Source organism: Sapajus apella, unplaced genomic scaffold (genome assembly GCF_009761245.1).
Source record: "Sapajus apella isolate SASKATOON/1434 unplaced genomic scaffold, GSC_monkey_1.0 scaffold46, whole genome shotgun sequence".
NCBI lineage: Eukaryota > Metazoa > Chordata > Mammalia > Primates > Cebidae > Sapajus > Sapajus apella.
Window position 1 is genome coordinate 7,355,249 of NW_022436986.1, and position 12,649 is coordinate 7,367,897.

The following is a 12,649-nucleotide window of genomic DNA, read 5'->3' on the forward strand; positions in this document are numbered from 1 at the left end:
AGGCTTAGAGTACCTTGCCTATGGGCGTGTAGCTAAAACATTCCCTGACAGAGCTGGAATTCAACTCAATGTCAGCCTAATATCCAGTTTTTACTAGATTATGGGTGCCATTAATATTATTTTTTTTTTAGAGGGAAAGCTTTCTGGGAGGGAGTAACTGAAGGAGTGAATTACAATTTTTTTTTCTAATTTTAAAAATTGTGGTAAAAGACACACAACATAAACTTTACCATTTTAACCATTTTTAGGTGTAACAATCACCATCATCCATCTAACATTTTTCATCTTCCAAAACTGAAACTCTATCCATAAGTAATAACACCCTATTCCCTCCTACCTGCATTCTCTGGTAACCACCATTCTACTTTCTGCTTTTCTGAATTTGATTATTCTAAGTACCTTACATAGGTAGAATCATACAGCATTTGTACTTTTGTGACTGGCTTATTTCTCATAGTCTTCAAGGTTTACTCATGTTATAGTATGCATTCGATTTTCCTTCAATTTAAAGGCTGAATAATATTCCACTGTATGTGTATGTGTATGTGTGTGTGTGTGTGTGTATGTAGATGTGTGTGTGTGTATATATATGTGTGTGTGTATATATATATATATATATATATATATATGCTAAATTTTATTTATCCATTCATCTGTCAGTGGACACTTGGATTTCTTTTACATCTTGGCTGTTGTGAGTAATGCTGCTATGAATGTGGGTGTACAAATGTCTGTCCAAGTCCCTTTCATTTTTAGGGGTATATACCCAAAAATGGAATTGCTGTATCTTATGGTAATTCTATGTTTAATTCATTGAAGAACCATCATAATGACTGCACCATTTTATATTTCCACCATTGGACCAAGGGTCTCAGTTACTGCAAATCCTCATCAACACTTATTTCCCATTATTTAAAATAAAAGCCATCCTAATGGGAGTGAAGTGGTATTTCATTGTGGTTTTGATTTGCTTAGTGATGTTGAACATCTTTTCATGTGCTTATTATTGGATGTTCTTATATCTTCTTTGAAGAAATATCTGTTCAACTCCTTTGCCCATTTTTAAATTGGGTTGTGGTTTTTCCTGTTGTTGAGTTGTAGTTCTTTATATAGTCTGGATATTAATACCTTATCAGACATATGGAATGTATGATTTGCAAGTATTTTCTCCCATTCCGTAGGTTGCCCTTTACTCTGTTGATGGTGTCCTTTGAAGTTTTTAGTTTTGATGTAGTCTAATTTATCTATCTTTTCTGTTGTTGCCTGCGCATTAGGTGTCACACCTAAGAAATCATTGCCAAATCCAGTGTCATGAAGCTTTTCCACTAAGGGTTTTCTTCTAAGAGTTTTGTAGGTTTTGTTCTTGTGTTCAGGTTTTTGATCCATTTTGAGTTAATCTGTGTATATGGTGTAAGTGTCCAACTTCCTTATTGTGCGTGTTGGCCACAACATTTGTTGAGAAAAAACTGTCTTTTCCCCATTGAATGGTCTTGGCAACTTTGTCAAAAATAACTTCGACCATATATGTGAGTGTTTATTTCTGGGTCCTTTATTCCAATAATCTTTATGTCTGTCTTTAGGCCACTACTATTGTATTTTGTTTAGCTTCATGGTAGGTTTTGAAATCAGGATGTTTGGGACCTCTAATTTTGTTCTTTTTCTAAATTGTCTTGGTTATTTGGGTTCCCCCAAATAACCTTGAGATTTCATATGAATTTTAAAATGGATTTTTTCTATTTCTGCAAAAAAGATGTTGGAATTTTGATAGGGATTGCATTGAATCTGTAACTCAGAGTGAAATTTGAGTGAAATTTTTAGATAAGCTGAATTTCGTAACTTGGGCTGAATGTGGAAAAATGCTCAGACAGCAGCTCAACTTGTGTGAATTCAACTCAGAAGTGTTGCTCCTATATTGGGGCCTGGATAAGAATGTATTGGTTTTATTGGGATTGAGTTTATCTTTAGAGGCAGTTTTCCTAAGTTACTAGTCATAATTAGAATATATACCTGCTCCATTTTAATAGGAGTATCATGCTTACACTATTGTTTTTATTTTCCTTTCAAATATTCCTCTCGCTGAACTTTTAGGGCTACATATGTTGGTTTTAGGTTAAAAATAGTATAGTTGCCTTTGCTTCCACACTGTTCTGTGTGGAAAACACAGCCAATTGCTTTACAAAAAGGAAGAAAAATAATTTTCTGAATGCATTCTTAAGATAGTGTGAAAGCCACACTCGCTGATGCAGAGCCCCTAAACTGACAATGGACTAAGATTTCCTGCACTCCATTTCATGGTTCTTATTATTTTCCTACAGGCAGGACAGAAAGCAAGATTCAAGTTCCTTTTACTCAACACATTGCTGATGCCAGAGATGATGAAGTGTGGAAAATGAAGAGTTAGACTCAGGGCTGGCAATCTATAACCTGTTGGCCAAATCCAGTCCACCACCTGTTTTTGTTTTGTTTTTAATACATTGGAACACAGCCATTCTCATTTTTTATTCCATGTCCATGGCTGTGGAGCAGAGTGGTTGTGACAGAGGCCATGTGGCCCATAAAGCCTAAAATATATGCAATCTAGTCCTTTGCAGGATAAGTTTGTTGACCCCTCGACTAGACTATTAAAAAGTGATGATTGACGGTGGGGTGTGGTGGCTCATGCCTTCAATCCCAGCACTTTGGAAGGCTGAGGCGGATGAATTGCTTGAGGCCAGGAGTTCAAGACCAGCTTGGCCAACATGGTGAATCCCTGTCTCTACTAAAAATACAAAAATTCACCTGGCATGGTGGCACATAACTGTAATCCAAGCTTTTTGGGAGGATGAGACACAAGAATTGAATCCAGGAAGGGGAGGTTGCAGTGAGCTGAAATCCTTCCATTGCACTCTAGCCTGGGTGACAGGGCAAGACTCTGTCTCTAAAAAAAAAAAAAAGGATGATTGAGTAATTTAGTAATTTAGTTCAGCCCTCTTATTTTAAAGATAATAAAAATAAAGACACACATCATGCCATTTATCAACCATTGGAGGTGAATGGTCCACATTGCCAGATGGAACAGACTGAGAAAAAGAGATAGATGGCCTTTTGCAAACCTGCCCCTCCTGGATAAGGGCAAAGTCCACAGAAGGGAAGAGCTAACAGTAGAATATCTACAAAATGTAAAACCCAAGAGAGGTTGAATCACAATTCTCACAATTCCCAATGAGGCTTCCAAGAAGGGATAACTGGGATGGCACGAGGAGATGGAATCAAACAGTGATGGAATCAGTGATAGGTATCCGGTCCTACTTGTGCAGACATGGAAAACTAGGTGGGAGCTCCAGCAACATATGTGCATAGATCCTGGGGGCTGGGCCATATGAGGCATTAACCTGGATTATAAACCACGGTATATGGAGAAACCTAGAAATCAGAGCATGTGAAATAACAACAAGCATTAGGTCCAAGGTGGGTGAGATGAGTTCATAAATAACAAAGAGATTCTTGAAATCTATATCAGTCAGGGTTCTAGCAAGAAAACTCACCCTAAAATTAAGATAATCTGAGGAGAGTACCAGGGTTGGTCTGTGTGATTGAAAAAATGTGGCAGGAGTGATGGCCTGTTACTTGTGAGATTAGTCTATAAAAGACTGCAGCTTCTTTTTTGGGATCTCTCTGTCTCTCTCTCTTTCAGATCATTCTTAATAAACTCTTTTATTAGATGCATGAATTAATGAAAGAGAAAAGATAAACAGGATGCCAATCCCCTGGTCCTCCCATCTTCCTTTCCCTGTCTCAGAGTAGTTTTGATCAGAGATGAGACTGTTCATAGTTAAGCCTTCCTCCACCCCACCTGCTCCCCATCACCCAAATTCCCATCCATGAAAACAGAACCAACTTCTTACTAGACTCTTTCATGAAAACAGACCCAGCTTCTTACTAGACCCTTTCTTTCAAGACAGCTATAGTAGAAATGCTGCGGGTAAAGTTCTACGGGTGGTCCTTTTTACTTTTTGGCTTTTCTTGATGACAAAAAGAAACCATGATTGACCCAAAGATTTTGTACTACTTAGGGGCAAAGTTTAATACATTAGAATGTTATTTTGGTGTATTAGGTTGGTCAGCATGAATCTATCCTTGGAATAATAGTACACTTAGAGCCAAAACGAATTTGCTTTCTGAACCAGAAAAATTAGAATGGGTTTAATATATATGTTTCCAAAGGGATTAAAAACTATCTACTGATTTGCTTTTCTCATCTCAACTGCCATTTATAGATAATCACACACAAAACAGTGTCTACTGACTTCATCATCTATAAGGAATGCCAAGTATCTTGGTACTTGGTAGTCTATTTCAAAGTCAACGTGTTACCAACAGAAATTCATTTTTGGCAATGTATTTATTCATTTACTCCTTAAACATTTACTGAACAGATACATCTTTCTTATTTCACAAGGCAGTAGAAGCATAAAAAAAGAAAGAAACCCTGCTCTTGAATGGCTTACATCCAACCTAGTGGGGACAAGGCAGATATAAAAAAAGAACTTGATGTTAAGAGTTACAGTAAGAGTATATGCAAAGGGCTGTAGGGATAGTCTTGGAATAGTTTTTGATAGTTCCAGAAACACTTTAATCCTTAGAATAAGAAACCAATAGTTTAGCTCTTACAGTAATGCCCTGACATTTTTATTGAACCTGAAAAGATTGCTATATATAAGGAATTTCTACAGGAAGAAAACATTATATATTTATTTGTCTTATTAGGATGATTTTTGAAAAAAACCAAAGTTATAGGTAAGATAAAATTCAAATGGAAATGGTATATTTCATATTTCTTAGAAAATATTCAGAGCAGAATCTTGGTACATACTGTATCATGACAGAGTTATGTTACCTCACCTATATATAATCTAATTCAATTTTCATAAATATAGTTTAACTATATGTAAACATATAGAAAACTATAAGAAAATACAGTTTTCTAAGAATCCAGACACCACTATAGCATCATAACTCTGGAGAATTTTATGTTCAGTGCTTTGTTACTGGTTTTTACTAATTATATAATTTTTGATACTATGTTTTGAATAGCTAATTCATTTAAAATTTAATAGCTAGTTTTCTTTAAAAATATGTAATTTCATATATGTCCAGGCAACAATGCTGGGTTATTTTGTTGGCTGGTTTATAGAAGGAGGTACAAAGGTTAGGGATAATTCTTTAAGTAGAACAGATGAATACTAAGTCTGAAATCTGTGATAAAGGAGCATTAAAAATACTGGCAGCTACTGAAATTCTTTCCATTAATTTATCTCAAAACCATCTGCAGATGTGTGCATATTAATTGGCTTTGGGCATTCCGTTACCTAGGAGGAGTAACGCATTTGATAGCTAAAATTAGAAGGCAGGGAAAAAAAAGAAATAAAATAAAAATAAAGAGTAAAAATACAAAGCTTGGTGTTCCAATGTAGGTGGGGTATTATAGCAAGAGACTGCCAGGCAGGAGTCCTTAATCACTGTGAGACGTGAGTGGCAAAAAGTGCTTGAGGCATGTTACTGAAAGACAAAGCTATCTCACACATCTAGATTTGAGGGTGGAAGGGTGAGAGTTGGAGCTATTCCCCATTCACACTGCCACACGTTTTTATAGCATGCTTTTCATTACATGGATTTGAATACATCAGTGATCACAGTGATGAGTGAGGGGGCGATGGAGGAAGCCAGAAGGAAAACTGGAAGGCTTTTGGCTTTTATCTATTTTGCCTGTTTAAGCTAAGGAAAAAAAGATGTTTTTAGCCTTTTTTTTTTTAATAAACTACTTTAATAATAAAAGTATTGATAACCAAAATAAGAGCTACAAGTTATGGACAGCTTGTTATGCAGTAGGCACTATGTTAAGTGCTTTATGTACATATCTCACTTAATGTCCTCTGTGTTTCCCCCACTGTCCCTAAACAGTAAAAATCTCTTCCAGAACTGCTCATTCACCATCTCCTAGCAGAGGCACCATAAAGAGATTTCACTTTATTTGCAATTCTGCATTTAAAAATTCCTCTTCACCCTTGATCTTGTTGGAGCTACTTTCTGCTTTGAAATGGTGAACAGGGTGTCCCTAAGCATTGATGGGAGTGGTATCCCTTTCCCTCTCACCCAAGGCCAAGCTCAAATAGAGTGGGCTTCTTGGCCAGGCAACCCTGGATACTTATCACTAGAGGAGAAAGTGCCTTAGAACTGTCTCCTGCTGAGTGAACTGTAAGCCCCAGCCCCACTTGGTTCATGGATTCAAAGCTGTCACTCACTTTGTGCTTATGCACTAGTGCAAAGAGAATGGCTTTCTTGCCTCAAGGAAGCAAATGGCCCCACCAATGCTAACACCTTGAAATTCCAGTAAACACTGTTTACTGTTCTGAGGGGAATGTGACAACAAGGCAGATTTATCTTGGATGCCTTCCAAGAAGCCCAGCACCAAAGGAAAGTCCTGATAAATACAGGCTGGGAAGGAGGAGCTCCAAATACCCTATGCGGTTCACTAATAGAGGTTTTGCTGCTCTTCAGGAGAACCTAATGTCCCCTACTTGGTGGATGGAGACTCACTTTCACTGTCCTTTAAGCAAAGAGATGCTGCAATTCTACTCCTTTAGAGGACTGACTGAGAAAAGAAACGGGCCATTACACCCAGGGCATTTTCTCTTTTTAAGAACTTTCCCTTCATTCTTTCCTTCCTGAAAGTCTGTTCTCCTAAACTTTGTTTCTGTTGGTGGTATTTAGACATGCTGTTTTTTCTCCTCTGGGTGTGCTCTAGGATTTGATCTAATTGTCCTGCTGTTCGAGTGTCACTTGGTATTATTATTGGGAAGATGAATGGGATGTGGGTCAGAGTTCAGCAAGAAGGCATCTGCTCGCTTCCACTGTATAGTGGAAATGCTTAGAGGTGATCTTTAATGAAAGCTTGGAAAAGATTTGCACAAGGCAGGCTGTCCTCTATTCCTCCAAAGCAGAAGGAACCAAAGGTAATCCTTTTCTGGAGGGACAGAAAATGAATAAAAAGGAGGTAGAAATCTCTTTACAGTGAGTTTCCTGCTTGGGACGTCTTTTCTTCTACAGGAGACAAAATGAAGTGTGGTGTGTGGGGAGACAGAGCGATTAAACAGGGAAAAGATTGAAAATAGAAGCTCTTGAGTGGATCCTAAGCATTCTGTTTTGCTCATAGAACAATCTCACCCAAGAAGTTTCCACTCCACTTGCAGAGACTCACCTGCCATCTCCCCTGGCCTCAGGTTACGGTGCCATCGCAGGCTCAGGTTCTCTTACTGGACTCTCTTCGAGTTGACAGTTCTTCCACTTTACCAAGTAGCCAGAAACCCCACAAAGACCTAGAATTGCATTGGCGTTCTAGGCAAGGGGGACAATGAACCCATTGTTTTTTTGTTTTTTTTTTTTTGTTTCCTTCTTGAATAGGGCAAATGTCTCTTCCATTTAACCCTGTCACCAAAGGAGGCTGAGTATGGGATCCTCAGCCACTCTCCTTCCTTTCACTCTTCCTTTGTTCTTTGGAAGAGTTATCCCTAGCTCCCTCCCCGCCTTCTCCCCATTGAAGCTGTTGTGGGACCCGACTGGATGTTGCCTTTTCTAGCTCTTAAAGGAGTGGAAGTTGGGAGGGGAAGAAAGAAGCACACATCGGGAAACTCATTTTAGTTCGGGGCGACCTGCAGCCTGTGGTTCCTCCTGGACCTCTGGGGAGTCGCATCTCGGTTGCCCCCAGGGTAGAGGCGAGAGAATGGCCCACAGGAACGCCTGCGCCAGCGCTAAAACCACACAGGGAGAGGACAGCCCCGCGTTACTGAGGACTCCAGGCAGTAGCGGTCTTCAGGGATGGGTGGGGATCCCACCACTGGCTTCCAGCACTGCACGCGCCGAGGAGTCCCCGCGCAGGGCGCACCTTTGCGGCGGGTTTTCCCCGCTGCCTCCTGAGAACCCCGCGGAGCAACTACCGCTCGGCTGGACGCAATCTGCCTGGCTCGCCTCTCCCACAGGCTGACTCTCTCCGCTCAGCCTTGGCTCTCGAGCCAGCGCGGAGTCTCTCTTGAGCATGCGCAGCCCGGCACCCTTCCCCTCTTCTCCCCTCCTCCGCCCCCTCCCCGCCAGCCTTTTGCTCCTTCCCTTTCATTAAACAAACAGGAGATCCTGAAACCTGGACCCTGCGCAAGCGGCAGAGCCAGGAGGAGGCAGCGGAGGAGGCAGAGCGCGGGATGGGCGCCCAGCGGGATCTGTGATCCCGCGCACCTCCGCTCCACGGGCGCGCGCACACACACTGACACACACATACACACACTCGCACAAACACACACTCGTACACGCCCGCGCCGCGCGCTCGCCGGCTGGCTCTCCCACGCAGGCGGAATGCAGCAGCGCCGGGAGAGCGTGTCTCCGGCCGCCGCCTGAATGCACCTCGCCCCCGGGAGCCGGACGGCCCAGTAGGGCGCACGAGAGGACGCTCCGCTGCGGGAGGTGAGTGCGGCGCCTGCAGCCGGGCCGCTCGGGACGTCGCTGCAGCTGGGCTGTGGGGCAGCGTGGGGCGGGGGCAGGCTCCTGGCCGGACCCGGCAGCGCAGGTGTCCCATGCCTTGCTTGTGGGTGTCGAGGTGCAGATGAAGGCGGCGCTGGGCTGTGCAGAGGAGAGGACGAACCCAGGGAGGGTCGCCTCCTGCGAGATGTCAGATTGACCCAGCAGAAAGCTACCGCCTCCCTGCTCGTAAACTTTCCTTCCATGTCATTTGGGAAACGTGGAGACAAAGGGGGCGTGGAGGCTCCCTCCGTCCCGTTCCACCCTCTTGACTGCATTCCGGGCTGCAACGCGAGCCTGCACTCGTTGGGTGGGTGTGCAGGCGGGGGCGCCCTGCAGGTAGCTGATGCCAAGTCCTTCCACCCGGGCGCGGGTTGGGATTTCTCACTCCAAGCTGTAAGCGTTGCCATTGATTTTCCCTCAGGCGTGGGCACCTGGCACCCTTCCCTTCCACCCCTCTGCGCCCTAGGCGCATCGTGGGGTTGTGTGTGTGGTGGTGGTGGGGTGTCACCTGGAAAATTGGACGGGCAGCCTTCGGCTTTCTGATTGAGCTCTAGTGTCAAAGACGCAGGGGTAAGGCTCGGGTCAGTGCGGGGATAAATGATGAGTTACTGAAAGGCTTGCCATAATCACCTCCTAGAAACGCAGAGAGTCAGGTTCTCTCCTCTCCGGGGAAGGTGCTGTCTTCATGTACACCACGCGGCAGCGCTGGGAGCTGGACAGGGGCTGCTGTGGCGGTGGCGGCGGCAGTGGGAAGCCGGGTCTTTATCCTCCCCCAACCCATTTCCCAAGGGTTTTATGACACGCACGTGTGGAATATGTGGAGGATTCTGGGTTATTATTTTTCTTTGTGGGGATGTCGTTTTTTCCTTTCAACCTCTTTCCTGGGAGAGATTCTCTGCTGTCTGCTATCTAGTTGGTGGACAGGCACGATTCTGAATATCTCTTTGGTCCAATGGAAAAGGTCCTGAGAAAAAGATTTCCTAAAATGCCAGTCCCACAGGGGCGGGATTTCAGAGTGCAGTGCACCCGCTGTACCCGGGAAAAGCGTCAAATCGAATGGCCTTTTGAAACAGCGGAGACTGGGTCAGTGTGTGAGGAGTCCAGGACTGGGACAAAGGGAGATAGAAAAGGGACAGATAATGGTCACTTAGGAGAGGCGTGACTAGAGGCCAATGAAGGCAGGAAGAGGTTTGACTGGAGGAAGGTGTTCTGCAGCCTTCACTGAATTCCTATGCCCCTTCTATGTGTATGGCTGGCAGCTCCTAATCATCTGGTGGGAATCTAGTTTTGAGGTTGCTAGAATGTCACATCTGGAGCGTAAAAGACTTCATTATTCCTGGGATAACGTGTAGCATACTTACAAATTAGTTGTTTCGGTCTAGAAAGAGCCTCGTGTGAAAGTTTCTCCACCTTCACGTGTTGTTTGTACCTGGAAGGTGGGATGGGCAGACAGGTATATTTTTGGCTCTTGTGCAAATGAGGAACCTCGGATTTTTAGGAAAAGTGTGTGGGGAATCTGGAAGCCAAGCTGATGCGGACAGAAGTAAACTCTGGAAGCTCAGATCCAGTACTTATGACTGCTGCTCCTCACCAGGGGAGGTTCTCTTCACTTTGAGATGACAGGTTGGGGCTTCTCTCTGCTGCTTGGGATGGGGACCTTTTCATTTTTAACATTTTGTGGCTTCTTTGAAGTAGGAAAAAGCATGATATTTGTGAGGTTAATTGAGAAACACTTATGAAAGTGATCTTGACTCAAGTCAGCACAGCTGAAGGTGAAGAGCTTTTTTTGGGAAAGAAAAAGGAAACGAGGGGAATTGGGAAAGGGATGCTTGTTATTAAAATAGCTTTGTTTTTATGATTTTTAGAGGTATGCAGTAAGATAGAAATCTTAGCTTCTTATTTTCAAATAACAAGTGAAGTAGAGACCTTTCCAGGAATATTTTCAAGTGAAATTGGCATAGAGAGGATTTAAATATAATTGTCAGCATATGTCCTTTTTATCCCATGGTGAACACTGTCATCATTTTCTTTGAAAACCTTGGCAAGAAAAGATCAAGAATATTTTTTGCTTTTACTAGAGCTCTTTATTTGCTTTGCTCCTATATATTTCCTCTTCCTTCATCTGCAAGATCAATTTATTTTGATTATACTCAGATTCCATTTACAAGCACTTATTGACCACCTATCCTGTATTTAGCATTGTAAGTCATATAAAACATGTAACATCATTCTGTCCCTCAAAGTGTTTATGGTCTAGTTGTAAATACAAAAAGAACACACATGAAATAGAAAGCAGGATACTTCTATATTGTATTATGAGATCTTAATGTGTATGCTGTATACTCCAACCCCTCCTTCTGGATTTTCTCAACATTCAGGAAACATGTATAAGCACTTGTTATGTGCTAGAGGCTGGCAAAAAAGGCAAGAAAGTAAAAAAATGGTCCCAGTCATAGAGGAAACAGGTATTTAACTATGATTCAATCTAATTAACTGCTATAACTGTAGGATAAACCATGTGCCAATAGTTCAGGCATGAAAGTAATTTTTTCCTTTCCCAGGAGGATGTGAGCAGGTGATCTCTGAGAAAAATGAATAGTCTTTTACCAGGTAGGAAAGGATAGAAAGGACATTCCAGGCAGAGAAAATATTTGAGAGTGCCTGATAAGTTAGGGTGACAATAAGCCATCTCATGTGGTTAGCGCCATTGAGGGTGAACAGCACCTGGGTGACACCAATTAACAACTAGTGCTATAGAGTCAGTTTTTCAGAGAGATATGCCCAGAATACTGTGGAAGCACAAAGGGAGGGCATCAAACTCAAGGAGGGTAAGGAGATCAAGAAGGTTTCTTAGACAACTTGACATGAGCTGAGTCTTGAACGAGGACAAGGAGAAAAGAAGGGCTTTCCAGGCAGAAATATCTCTGTAAGGCCTGGAAGTGGTTCTCTGTGGCTGTAGCAAGATATGTGGGTTCTTAGCTCCTTGCAGTAGCACAACATCAAGCAAGAGACATAAGCAGCAATCAAGTGTGAATGACACTATCCAAGCATAAGAGCTTCCATTTTATGGGAAAGGCTAGGGGCATTTGTTTGAAAGTTGAGAGAGTTTGAGATGTAATCATATTTGCATTAGAGAATGGTGACTGTGACCCCAGTGTGGAGGATGACTTGGAGGTGGTGAGACTGAAGGCAGGCAACGTATTGTGGAAATACAGATGTTAAATGATGAGGGTGGTGGCAGTAGGGGTGGACAAAAGGAGACGTATCTGAAAGACAAGTGAAGAAAGTAAAGCCTGCTAATCTAAGAAGGGCTTTCCTTCTGTGTGCTCCTGTATCACCCTCTTCTTCCTCCGCATTCCCTTGTATAGCTGCCTTTTTTGCATTGTGAGAGTGAAGCATTCACAGTGGCATTACCAGCATTTAGCACAGGCATGGTATGGAGTAGGGACCCAATAAATATTTGTTGAATGAATCATTAAATAAATGAATCAGAAACCCAGCCATGAGGTGATGATTCCTGCATTAGAACAGAAGATAAATCATGACTTCCATTTCTCCAAGGTGATCAACTGACTTGGAGGTCAGTGTTAAAACGTGCCAGCAGGACACAAATCAAAACAAAAAATGCATTTTCTCAGCTGCCTCCATGAAGAATAACTGTACTCTGAAGTGCCACTAGGAAAAAGCATCATGGCATTATTTTTTTATATTTAAAACATGAGATCATCACTGTATCTCAGAAGCAACAGCATTTAGCCAGTTCCTGATACTTAGTAGGATGGCAGTGTATGTAAATTCCCTTTTCCCGCTTTCTTGTCAGAATTTCCTGATTTAATATACTTTGGGAAAACTTTAAAAATATTCTGCACCAGAGAGTTCATAAGGATCTCATTTAAAGAGCCCATAGCATCTTGCATCCTGGAATGAGGGCCAGATCACCTGTGTTCCAGCCATCATCACTGCAGACCCAGGAACTAGATTCTTTACTGAACCAAGCCCAAACATGTTGAATTTCAGTCTGAAAATGCCAATAAAAGATACCAGAATGGAGAAAAAGACATAGAGCTTGTTTTTAAATTGACTACAAGGGGCGCAACAGAAG

General features: G+C 42.4%; 1 protein-coding gene across 1 annotated transcript in view; it reads left to right on the forward strand.

Moving 5' to 3' along the window:
- Positions 1-8,103: 8,103 nt before the first annotated feature.
- The window catches only part of PLPPR1 (phospholipid phosphatase related 1), a 301,254-nt gene continuing 296,708 nt past the window's right edge, over positions 8,104-12,649 (forward strand). The window contains exon 1 of the mRNA XM_032240206.1: positions 8,104-8,490. The gene's annotated coding sequence lies outside the window, so the exon portion shown is untranslated. The remainder of the gene's footprint in view (positions 8,491-12,649) is intronic.